This window comes from Bos taurus, chromosome 23 (assembly GCF_002263795.3).
Source record: "Bos taurus isolate L1 Dominette 01449 registration number 42190680 breed Hereford chromosome 23, ARS-UCD2.0, whole genome shotgun sequence".
NCBI classification, from domain to species: domain Eukaryota; kingdom Metazoa; phylum Chordata; class Mammalia; order Artiodactyla; family Bovidae; genus Bos; species Bos taurus.
Genome location: NC_037350.1, coordinates 39,052,606 through 39,064,797, shown reverse-complemented (window position 1 = coordinate 39,064,797; position 12,192 = coordinate 39,052,606). Strand labels below are relative to the sequence as shown.

The 12,192-nt window shown below is 39.3% G+C and overlaps 1 pseudogene; it reads right to left on the bottom strand.

Annotated features, from left to right (window-relative positions):
• Nucleotides 1-3,015: 3,015 nt before the first annotated feature.
• On the bottom strand, nucleotides 3,016-3,125 carry LOC112443910 (uncharacterized; annotated as a pseudogene).
• Nucleotides 3,126-12,192: the final 9,067 nt, after the last annotated feature.

Here is a 12,192-nt window from a genome sequence, read left to right as displayed (position 1 = left end):
CTGAAACTTTGAGTTTTCATTGTTCTAAAGCTAATAACCTGGGGCTTCCCTGGTGACCCAGTGGTTAAGACTTCACCTTTCAACATAGGGAGTACAAGTTAGATTCTTGATTGGGGAGTTAAGATTCCTCATGCCTCAGGGCCAAAAAAACTGAAACATAAAACAAAAACAATATTGTAACAAATTCAGAAGGACTTGAAAAATGATCTACATCAAAAGAAGTCTTTAAAAAAAGAAATAAAACTAATAATCCAGAGCAAAAAGAGAGCTTTTCTTCCTCAAAGGTTCTATGAAAAAATACATGGAATTGGGTCTCATTGATTTAGTTTCCGCCAAATGCCCAGTTATAAACTGACCATTGGGACAAGAATTCGTATATGTTTATTGACAATTCCAGTAGTGTGCACCTCCAATTGCAAAAAGCCAATGGAATAAGAATGAGGAAGGTCTCACAGTGATAGAAAATTAGATGCTGTTATCAGAAGAAGGGTAAGAAGAAGGATGGGTACCAGCTAGCAAAAAATGATATTCTTCACTGTAAAGGACTGATAACTATTTTCCAAACATTTGTAGGGCTGTCATGTATTAGAAGGATTAGGACTATTCTATGTATCCCCAAAGGGGAGAACTGGTATCAGTGTGCAGAAGTGAAGAGGAAATAAGATTTTTGTTTCTACATAAGGAATAATATTCTCATAGAGAACCAGTATGGTGTGTGTTGTAAGGTAACTTGTGCCCTGTCGCTAGAATTTATGTAAAAATTTGATGGATATTATAGAGGCAATTCCTGTTTTGTATTAAAGAACTGCCCAGGTATATGAGACAATCCCTTCTATTTCCATGACTTCATTATCCTATTTCCTATGTGTGTGTGTGTGTGTGTTCCAGTGCATACACACAACCTTGTGGTTCTTAAATCTCCCAAGAGGGAGGTTTAATCCAATTGCTTGATGAGGGCATTGTTTAACACCTGTTGTTTTTGAGTGGTTACTTCTGTGCCTGCTGAATTGATTCCATGTTTCTAGTTCTTAATAGAGCATTAACCATGGTATAAGTAGGTATACATGTGGCAAAGGAGATATAATGCTGACTAGGGGCAAAGGATTGGAAAGACATATGGGTGGGGTCCACTTTATCCTCATGTACAGGTCACTTCCCCAAGCAGACGGAATATTCAATTTCCACTTTAAATTCCAGTTCCAGAACGAAACAGTGAGAGAATGCAGACTATAAGGAAGAAATAACACTAAAGGGAAGCTCTCAAAGATAATTCCATCATCCATAACACCAGGCGCTTCCTGGCATTATGACTAATAAAACTCAGCAAAAAACATGTTCTAAATATTTTTATGTGCAAAAAAATAGAAAATTGTAATAAAATAATGGCTGTTATTTCAAACCATGACTATAAAATGCCCCTGGGACAGAAATGCCTAATTATGAAATAAAACAACTTTTGTATCCCTCAGGCAATGTTTTCAAACTATCGCTCTCTCCAAAGTAGTCACTATAATTAGTCCAATTCCCTAGAAGAAATGAAAAGTGTAGGGGAATTCATTTAGGGCCATAGCTCAGGGCTGTATCTTGGCTCAGGACCAAATGGACTATTAAAATGTGTGCGTGCAGTAAGTGTTATCAGCACTGTGGGTTGAAGGACAACTTCTATAAGGAATTACTTGATATTATCATTGAGTCGTGATAATCATATTATTTTCAGCAGGTAGGCTGAGAGGTATGGATTCTAGGAAGAGCTGGATGACCTTTTAAGGAAGTTTATTCCCAATACTGGTGAGCCATGCCATCTTTGCATGCCTAACTTCCCCAGTTCTCAACTGAGGTTAAAAATGACTGCCTATTTAGAAATAGGAAAGCTTAAAAAAAAAAAGAAAGAAAGAAAAAACTAATGGGCAAGGAGGGAGGAAAAACTTCAAAATTTCTCTTCTATTTCCCCTCAAAATATTTGGAAGTGTTGTAGTGCTCGATGGGAAAAATATTTGAGAATCATAAAAATCATTATTAGGACTATTTTGTATTTTGCTACCTAGAATTTAAATTCTACCAAACTATTTCTAAGGACGTTTATTCAGAATTATTTTGTGCCTTATTTGTTAGGAAACATTATATTGTTCATTCTGTTTTAAAAGCAGACTGTTCAGAACAACATTTAAAGACGAGTTGGGCACTTCCTAGCTTTCAGAGCTCAGCGCTATTTTCCCAAACATGGATGCTGTGCCTTCTGTGTATATTTCCTTTTCTTGACTTTGAATCTGTAGTTATGGCTTCATCCTCTTGATTTATTCTCAGAGAGGGAGTTAAGTATAATCTGTGTCAGTCAAGGTCCTGGTGGGAAATTGGCTAATTTGAACAGTGTTTAATAAGGGAGCTATTTACAACATTGTGTTCAGATTGTAGACAAACAACAAGGTATAGTTCAGATGACCGAGGAGAAGAGGACTTCTCAGAGCCCTGAGAGGGAGAGAAATACGCGGAGAGGGCTGCTTGACAGGAGCTGCAACCTTCAGTCTAAGGACTGAATCCATCCTGCGGTGACGGCAGAAGGGACCTGAGTGAATGACTACCCGACCTTCATCTTTTCCTCTTTCTGATTTCCTGTCTGCTCTAATAGGTTCTCCCACTGGGGAGTGTAAGAAGCTTGTTGATGGAGTAGTCTGCATTGATTTCTGTCTACTCTCCGATTTCCTGTCTACTCTAATGGATTCTCCCCAGAGAACCCAACCAGAAGCCAGAGTGTGAGAAGCTTCTTGATGGAGTTGTCTGTACACATCAGCCTCCTGTACTGATCTGTGCACAGTGGAGAAAAGTACAGGATGGATTTAGGGCTAACAGAAGAGATCTGGAACAATCTATAGTAGTATCCTTTTCAAAAGCAGAGGTGGGGGTAATAAGCTGCTACCATATTTGACTAGATTTGAAACATAAGATTTCATTGTCTTACTGCAGAATAAAGCACACACCCAGGCCTTTCGTCAAGTGACATCATCCATGGCTTTCTGCAACAAGCCTTCTGCATGACCCAGTCTTGAATCCTCTGCTTGTTTGCATCTGGTTTTTATTTCATCTTTTGCAATATGAACTACAGAAATGATCCCTGAAAGTATAGTCTTGGCCAGTACTTTGGCCACCTGATGCAAAGAACTGAATCATTGGAAAAGACCTTGATGCTGGGAAAGATTGAAGAAGGGAGGAGAAGGGGACGACAGAGGATGAGATGGTTGGATCTCATCATTGACTCAGTGGACATGAGTTTGAGCAAGCTCTGGGAGCTGGTGATGGACAGGGAAGCCTGGCGTGTTGCAGCCCATGGGGTCTCAAAGAGTCGGACATGACTGAGCGACTGACCTGACCTTGCAACATGAAAGTAATTTGTCTGCATTTAGAAATATCACATATTGGGACACTTTGAAACACAGTAGTCTTAAAATCATCGGATAGTTTTCAAAAGACTGTGGAGATGTAAGCAAGAGAACACTAGAAGACTCAGACCATTGAGGGTAACAGTTCAGAGTAAGAGATGATTTTAAAGAACATCCATGGCAAAAAGGAGTATTCTGGAAGATTCTCCCTGTCTTTTTTTTTTTCCTCAACAAATTCAATGAAAACATTTTAAAGTAGTTAACACTAAGTCCAGAAAACCAAGCATTTTGTTTCATTTTTTCTTCTTTCTCTTTCTTTACTATTAGGCAATTCGTTTTCTATGTTAGGAGGAATTTCTCAACTTCTTAAATATTGGCTTAGAAAGGCTAAATAATTTCAATAATGATTTTATATGTGATTCTACTTTCTTTAAATTTATCATTATATCAAATGGAATAATTTTATAGGAAACATATATCTTCAAATAAACGATCTTTATGTATTTTAAAGGAACTCCTTAAATACAAAGATATTTACATTTTTATTTCCTCTCAAATTTCTTTTTTGACTGCACCACACAGCAAGTGGGATCTTAGTTCCTTGACCAGAGATCAAACCCATGCCCCCTGCAGTGGAAGCATGGAGTCTCAACCACTGGCCCACCAGAGAATTTCCTCTTTCCTCTCAAATTTCTATCCCTTCTCTCTCATTTACCCTAAAGCTCAAATCTGGGGAAAATAGTTCTGATTGACTCCATGGTTTCAGAATTTTCACAATTTACTCTTGGATCATAGATATATTTTGAGAATAAATAAAATTGTATTTGTAGAAAAGTATTCTGAGTCTAGAGTGGAGAGAAGTTACGTGGATTCAAGGTGTCATTATTAAACAAAGGTATTATAATTCTCTAAATGCAGCCATGGGGGCAAGGGGGCACAGGAAAGCCCCTCGGTGAGATTGTTGTTTAATCACTAAGTCGTGTCTGACTCTTTGAGACCCCATGGAATGTAGCCCACAAGGCTCCTCTGTCCATGGGGTTTCCCAGCAAGAATACTGGAGTAGGTTGCCATTTCTTACTCCAGGGGATCTTCCTGATCCAGGGATTGAACCTGTGTCTCCTGCATTAGGGGGTGAATCCTTTACCACTGAGCCACCTGGGAAGCCTCCTCAGTGAGATGCTCATCTTTAAAAATGTGCACTATATTTTGCAATTAACAAAGTAAACAGGTACTGTTTGTAGACTGAGTTTCTGCAGACATTGGGTACAATTTTTTTTTTTTTTGTATATGATGCACTGTTTCATACAGGGACAGTATACAAATACATCTCTAGCTCTGAGGTGATTTTCAAGAAGATAAACTAGGATTTGGTCTATTATATTGGACATACAGTCAGGCTCTGGTAATAATTTAAACTCTGTGGCTTCCCTGGAGTTGTGAGCTCAGAGAGAGTAGTCCTTGGATTGCTCGCCAGAATGCTCTCCAGCCTATGAGCACTGGAACTGTTTTCTTTCTTATTTTATCATGACCCAGAAGTCACAAGAATCAGACAAATCTAACTGGAGGTGAGTCTTAGCCAGTTAAAGACTGACAAACCCTATAAGAGACCAGAGGGAGATCTTTCTTTTCATCTGTTTATTTATAAGAGCTGCAGAGAAAAAGGATTTGTTGGTATCTCAGAGCATAATTTGCCTTAAAAAAGCTATCAGTACAGTGGAAACCAAATGGTAGAAGAGAAGTTAATTTGTTTCACTAAGTAAGCACCTCTTCTTGGTAAAGTATCCTGAAAAAACCAAGCACAAATAAGTCACTAGTAAAGTGTGAAGTCAAACTGATGTGGGATTTATGTTCCCCATCAGACAAATTGGGTTATTTCAGAAACTCCTTCTGTGTGATGTGGTTGATGTAGGAACCTTTGGAATGGAGTTTTTTTTTTTTTCTGGTTTATTTTACTTTTTTTGTTTAGGTTTTCAAAAGAGATACAGAAATTGGGAGAAGTTTGTGGTTGACTTTTATTGGTTTAATTGAAAAAATTTATATGTGAAAGTGGACTCTACAAAACTGATGAGCTTTTAAAACTAAGAACAAAAGTTATTAAATGTGCAGCCATCTGGTTTTCAGATGACGAGGACCTGAGTGAAGAGGGCAGAAGTAGGAACAGAAAGGTGAGTGGGATACAAGAGATATTAAAGAAGAGAATTGGTTGCCTGTTGGGCAGAGAGACACACTGAACATCATTCCAAAGCTTTGTGCTTGTGGGTAACTGAGAGAATTGTCTTAATTTTAATCATATTAACTTTAATAGAATGAGGATGTTTGAGGTGCAATTATCTTTAGAGGATAAAGACGTGAGGTAGGGAAAGAATATATAGTAGAATCTTGCCATTTATAGATACAACTCTCACAACATCCAGAAGTTCACAATGATATTACAATCACATAATGACATTACAAGTTTTCATGTATTAATTTGTAATGGAGATGATATTGCCTTTATTAAGTTGTTGTGAAGATTAAATGAGATAATACATATAAAATGCTTAGGGATACTGATTATGGTGGTCATTATCATCACAAAAATGTTAAGCAAGCATTGAGCAATTCCTACTGTTGTAAAATTTTTACTTATGTAATTTACATATAATTTAACTTCAATGGCTCTATGAAATAGGTAATAATATTATCTCACTTTACAGATGAGGAAATTGAAGCATAGTGAGAGGTGAAACAACTTGCTTGAGGTTACGTTAAGTGGCAGAGCACAAACTTATCAAGTAGTCGGGTGCCAGGATTTAGCTCCTAAGCACTCTCTTCAGTAGACTTGCGGGGAACACTAGAATTGATTATTATACAAGACTGGAGTGCAATAGTAAATTTTCAGTGGTGATCCTAGCCAACAGCCAGGCATTCATACCTCAGTTAGCAAATCTCATATATTTGAAGATGCTCGAAGGATCCTGGGAAAGTTAATGGGTCTATGAGTATAAAGAAAAAGACCCTTTGTTATGTGAATTGTAAGGACACATGTTCAGTCCTTTAAAATATCCATGAGTGCAGGAATTCATGGTAATATAGTAATAATTTCAGCTATTTTGATATTAATTTAACTGACATATTTTTCGAGCATCTATCACAGTACTATGGGGCATTTGATGGAGAAGAAGAAAATTCCTTTTCTTAGCAAGTTTCCTGGGTAGTGGGAGAGAGAGATGAATGAAATGCAAGTACAATATAGTGAAGTAATTATCAGGTGGATGTAAGCACCAGCATCAACTAACTTGGCTGTGCATGAGTGTGTGCTAAGTTGCTTCAGTCGTGTTTGACTCTTTGCAACCCCATGAACTGTAGCCCGCCAGGCTTCTCTGTCCATGGGATTCTCCAGACAAGAATACTGGGGTGGGTTGCCATGCCCTCCTCTGGGGGATCTTCCCAACCCAGGAATTGAACCCGGCTCTCTTATGTCTCCTGCATTGGCAGGGACGTTCTTTACTGCTAGAGCCACCTAGGAAGCACAACTTGGCTGTAGAAAGGTCAAATATAAGGCTTTTTGGAAGAAGTGATGTAAAATACAGAACCTGAGGGATGTTCAAGTGGAAATGAGTGCAGGTGAAAAATGAGAGGGGAAATGGAGAAACAAGAGAGAGAAGCCTGTGCTTGTAAAACTGCAACTAGATTGATATGGTTGAGAAACACAAGTGGCTGGGGGGTGAGCAACAGGTAGAAATACAGCTGCAGAAGTGAGGCAGTGGTCAGGTCACGAAGGCCTTCAGGTCACAGTGAGGAGTTTGATAATTATCCTGAAGGCAGTGGAACCTATCTATGTGATTTAAGCAGAGAAAGGCTAGGGTCCAGCAGCATGCTTCCAGCATATCTGGAGCGTACAGATATACTGGTGTAGTACTGATCTTGAAGGGCCTTTGGAGAGTACATTTTTATTTATACCAAATTTATATTGAGCACCCGTTGCATATATAAAGAGACTATAAACTCTGAGGGAAAGATAAACCTGCACCTACATTTTAGCTGGCAGCGTGCTCTTCTTTTCTAACGAGTGTAACTGTATTTCGGTGCAAGTTTAACCACAAGTGTGTGCAGTTAGATTGTTTTTTTCACCACCAGATGACCAGGTATTCGTGCAGCGAGGCAGTTGAACTTGATCTCTAGTCTTGATGGCCCTCTGTGATGCTGGGAGAGAGATCATTGTAACCTTTGGGTTTCGTATCTGCGATGAGAGGAGGTTGCAGTAGATCATCATGAAAATTTCCCCTCAGCCTTAAAATTCACCTGTTTCGGTTTGAAACTTTTTACACATTCCGGTTAGGTAAAAAGCGACAAAGTTTTACAATGCACGCTTCTTTTCTTTCTTTTATTTATTTATTTTTTTCTCTGCCTCTTTGTGTTGCTTCAGAGGTAGTTCTTGATGAAGGGAAGGGTTGAAATGATAGCAGGATATTCAGGTCAAAGAAGGATTTGGTGTCCATCTTATTTGCTCCCACACGTTACAGATGAGGACACTGAGACACCCTAGTGATGCGATTCCTCCAAATTCTAGAGGTGGGTCAGTGGCAGAGTGACATCAGAGCCTTGGGAACGTCTGGCCCCAACTCAGTTCTTTTTCTTCTCTTAGTGGTCACTTCCCCTCTTGGAGGACATGTGGAGTGCCATCTTAACACATCGGGAAAAATATTCGATATCATGGAAGATTTCAGATGTTCTTAAGTAGAAATGACTGTATCACTGCCAGGTAGGGCTGCTGTTTATTTTTCAGGCTTTGAGTCACTTAAAACATAAACATATATATCATAATATATGTTATATATATATATAATGTAATAATATGTACATATTGCTCCCTTATTCTTCATGAGTGATTCTTCCTTTTGTACTAATGTTTCTCTCTGTGGTTTCTCTAAAAGAAAGATCCTTTTTCCTCCTTTCCCCACCCCCATTTCTCTTACATAAGCAACTAAATGATCTTCCTCTTCGTTCAGGAAGCTGGCAGCCTCCAATCCGCAGCCTTTAGATAGCCAGCTAATTAAGGGGAAAGCAGGTGTGGATGGGTCTATTCAGCCTGTAAATAAGTGCCAAAAATTAAAGTTATTGGTCTGTGAGTGTTAGCAGGTGGAAGCACTGTTTTATACCTTTTATAGAGGAGGGGAAAGGAAGGGGGCTTAGAAGGCATTAAGGGGTCGGGAAGAAAAAAAATGACTTTTTATGACTAAAAGCTCTTCAAAAAGAGAGTGTGTCTATTTCTGAAACATTGTCTTGTTTGGGATTAATCCTAAAAACATATAATTGCCTGCCCTAAGGGTGTAGTGTTCCCTGAGCAGGGCTGCATGAACTGTATGGCCTGGGCAGAAATAATTCATGGTCTCAAGCTGATACTTACTGGCATAACTCATGACTGACTGCAGAAACATAAATGCCTATGTTCTTTTGTGATTTCTCTTCTCCATTTCTTACATATGCTCAAATGCCCAGAGTTCCCTCTCTGCAAAACCCCTCAATTAAATGCTGAGAAAAAAATATGATCTATTGTTTCACAACTTAATGCATTACTTAATGAAGCGATCTGGAAATAAAATTTATATGAGGAAATGAATTCCTGGGAGTGCACTTCTCCCTTTGTCATTTCTTTAGTCTTTCAAAATTTTTCCCCTTTCTTCTCCCTTCTTTTGTGTTTAATAATTTAGTTTAGTATTTCCTAACTGCAGGACATTTTTCAGTAGAGTGTTATGGCAGAAGACCACAAAAGCATCATATATTACGCATTCAAAATGCATTAATACACGGCTGAAATGCTAACCCATACAATAGAATAATTATAGTGTATCTTCATTGAAATTGTACACATGGCTTTGTGATCACGCTCATTAATTTAGGTCTAAATGAAGCAAAATTATTCTGCATGGCTGCTGAGTTAATTTATGTGATATAAGTAAAGAAAAGTTAAATAAAGTGTGATGGAAAATGAGATTGCAGCCAGGCAATTAGGTCCAGAGGAACAGGTTCACTCATCTCTCCAGGCTTGCTGGTCCCTGTTGTCTGCAAAGATTATTCACATTGTTGCAAAAATTTGTCCATTTTAAGACTGTATTGGGACTTCCCTGGCAGTAGGCGGTTAGGACTCCATGTTTCCACTGCAGTGGGCACTGGTTTGCTCCCTGATCAGGGAATTAAGATCCCACATGCCTCACAGTGTGGCCAAAAAAAGGAAAAAAAATACTGTATTATGGAAGGTCCTGATGGAAGGTCTGAGGCATCTTACTGACAGCTAAATTTTAGGAGGGGGAAGAATAAGGTACCAGTATAATGGATGCTTTTGCTTGGAACTATTCAAGTATCCAGATAAAACAACACAAATGTATTTATTGATGTGAGCCTGAACTTCTAATGTAATAGAAAAATTGCTGTCCTCTAATGAGTATTATTTTTAGGGGTTTGAAAATCTTACAAGTAGAGTACATATTGTATATTGTTTTCTAGCAGCCCAAGTAATATTTTTTTTTAGTTGATTACGAAAATGTGTTACCATGATTTTGTAGTAATATAGCAATTTATGTATTATGGTATGTCTGCAAAAAAGCTACCCCATTGCTTTCTACCTCATTTCATTCCATTTCAAGGTTTTTCAAAGTGGTGACTAGTTTCTGTTTTGTGATCAGTGGGATAATAGTTTGTCTTACAAGACAGAGGAATGATTATATTTCTGTATATAGAAAAGAAACTGATTTTGAATCCAAATGCCATTTGAAAGCATCCACAAAAGCCTCTAGCCTTTGTTTACTTTAACTTTCATTTCTGTGAGAGAAAAGCAGTTCTGATTTTCTTAAATTTTAACTGGCCTCGATTCTGGAGATGCAAAGATGAATAAGACAGGACCTTTATCCTCCTGATGGCTTGAATCTAATCAACTGAAGGAAAAAAAATGGAACATGTAGTATTAAAAAAGGAATAGCTAATACACTCTACCATAAGAAAGGAAATGGTTCAGAGTATAATGGTGATTCAAAGAGAAATATTCACATCTAAGTGGGAGTGGGGTGAAGATGGCCCTTATGAAGAAAATTGCCTTTGATATTGACCTTGGAGGAAGGCATAAGCTCTGATAGAGAAGACACAGAAATTTGGGCAAAGAAAGAAGGGCTAAGAGATGAAGTTGTAGGAGCTGGGGGAGGATCTGGAATGTAGGGTCTTGTGTGGCAATCGTGAAAAAGAAACTTAGAAAGGTAGCTTGGGATAACATCGTGTGGCTTGTTCTTGGGTGAGGCATCTTTATTTCTCTTGGAGGTGAGGAAGGGCATTGAAAATTTGTGAGCAGTTGCTACTGCTAAGTCGCTTTAGTTGTGTCCGACTCTGTGTGACCCCGTAGAAGGCAGCCCACCCGGCTGCCCTGGGATTCTCCAGGCAAGAACACTGGAGTGGGTTGCCATTTCCTTCTCCAATGCATGAAAGTGAAAACTGAAAGTGAAGTTGCTCAGTCGTGTCCGACTCTTCTCGACCCCGTGGACTGCAGCCTACCAGGCTCCTCGGTCCATGGGATTTTCCAGGCAAGAGTACTGGAGTGGGTTGCCATTGCCTTCTCCTGTGAGCAGTTAGGGGTTGCTATATACAGATGTGAGAGTTGACCATAAAGAAGGCCGAACACCAAGGAATTGATGCTTTCAAATTGTGCTGGAGGAGACTGTTGAAGAGTCTCTTGGACAGCAAGGAGATCAAACCAGTTAATCCTAAAGGAAATCAACCTTGAATATTCATTGGAAAGACTGTTGTTGAAGCTGAAGCTCCAATATTTTGGCCGCCTGATGCTAAAGAGCTGACTCACTGGAAAAGACCCTGACGCTAGGAAAGATTGAAGGCAAAAGGAGGGTGGGAGAGAATGAGATGGTTAGATAGTATCACCTACTCAGTGGACATGAATTTGAGTGAACTTCAGGAGATCGTGACCAGAGAAGGCAATGGTATCCCACTCCAGTACTCTTGCCTGGAAAATCCCATGGACGGAGAGCCTGGTAGGCTGCAGTCCATGGGGTCGCTAAGAGTCAGACACAACTGAGCGACTTCACTTTCACTTTTTACTTTCATGCATTGGAGAAGGAAATGGCAACCCACTCCAGTGTTCTTGCCTGGAGAATCCCAGGGACGGGGGAGCCTGGTGGGCTGCTGTCTATGGGGTCACACAGAGTCAGACACAACTGAAGTGACTTAGCAGCAGCAGCAGCAGGAGATAGTGAAGGATAGGGAAACCTGGCATGCTGTAGTCCATGGGGCTGTAAAGAGTTGGATACAACTTAGCAACTGAACTATGAATCCAAGGGGCTGTAAACAATGTAAGGGAAAGATAAGAGCAGGGACATTTTGGAGGCTGGGAAGTCACTAGGAGATCGAGCAACTCCCTATGTAAGTGATGATTAGTGATTAAACTAGGAAAATGTTGGTGGGGATGATAACAAGGGACTGTACTGGAGCAATCTCCAGGCCCAGTTGGTTGGATGTTGGGGAAAGAAAAAGAGGGAAATCCAAAGGAGTTGCAGAATATGCGGTGTTAAGGTAAACTCAGTCTTATACTAGTGTTTTGAGGTGCTTCTGGGACATTAAAGATGTAGAGCAGTCAGCTGGAAATTCAGGTTAGAGCTACTTGGAGAACTTGAGCCTAAGGAGACACTGTAGAAGACCAAACACACAGTGATAATAATTGAAGTCATAGAATATGTGACATTGCTCAGGAAGAATAAATAGAGTGAGAGAAAAGCAAAATGAAGACTTTAAGGGTAAATATTTTCACTTGGGAAAAGACAAGAAATTGAAGGATAGAGAG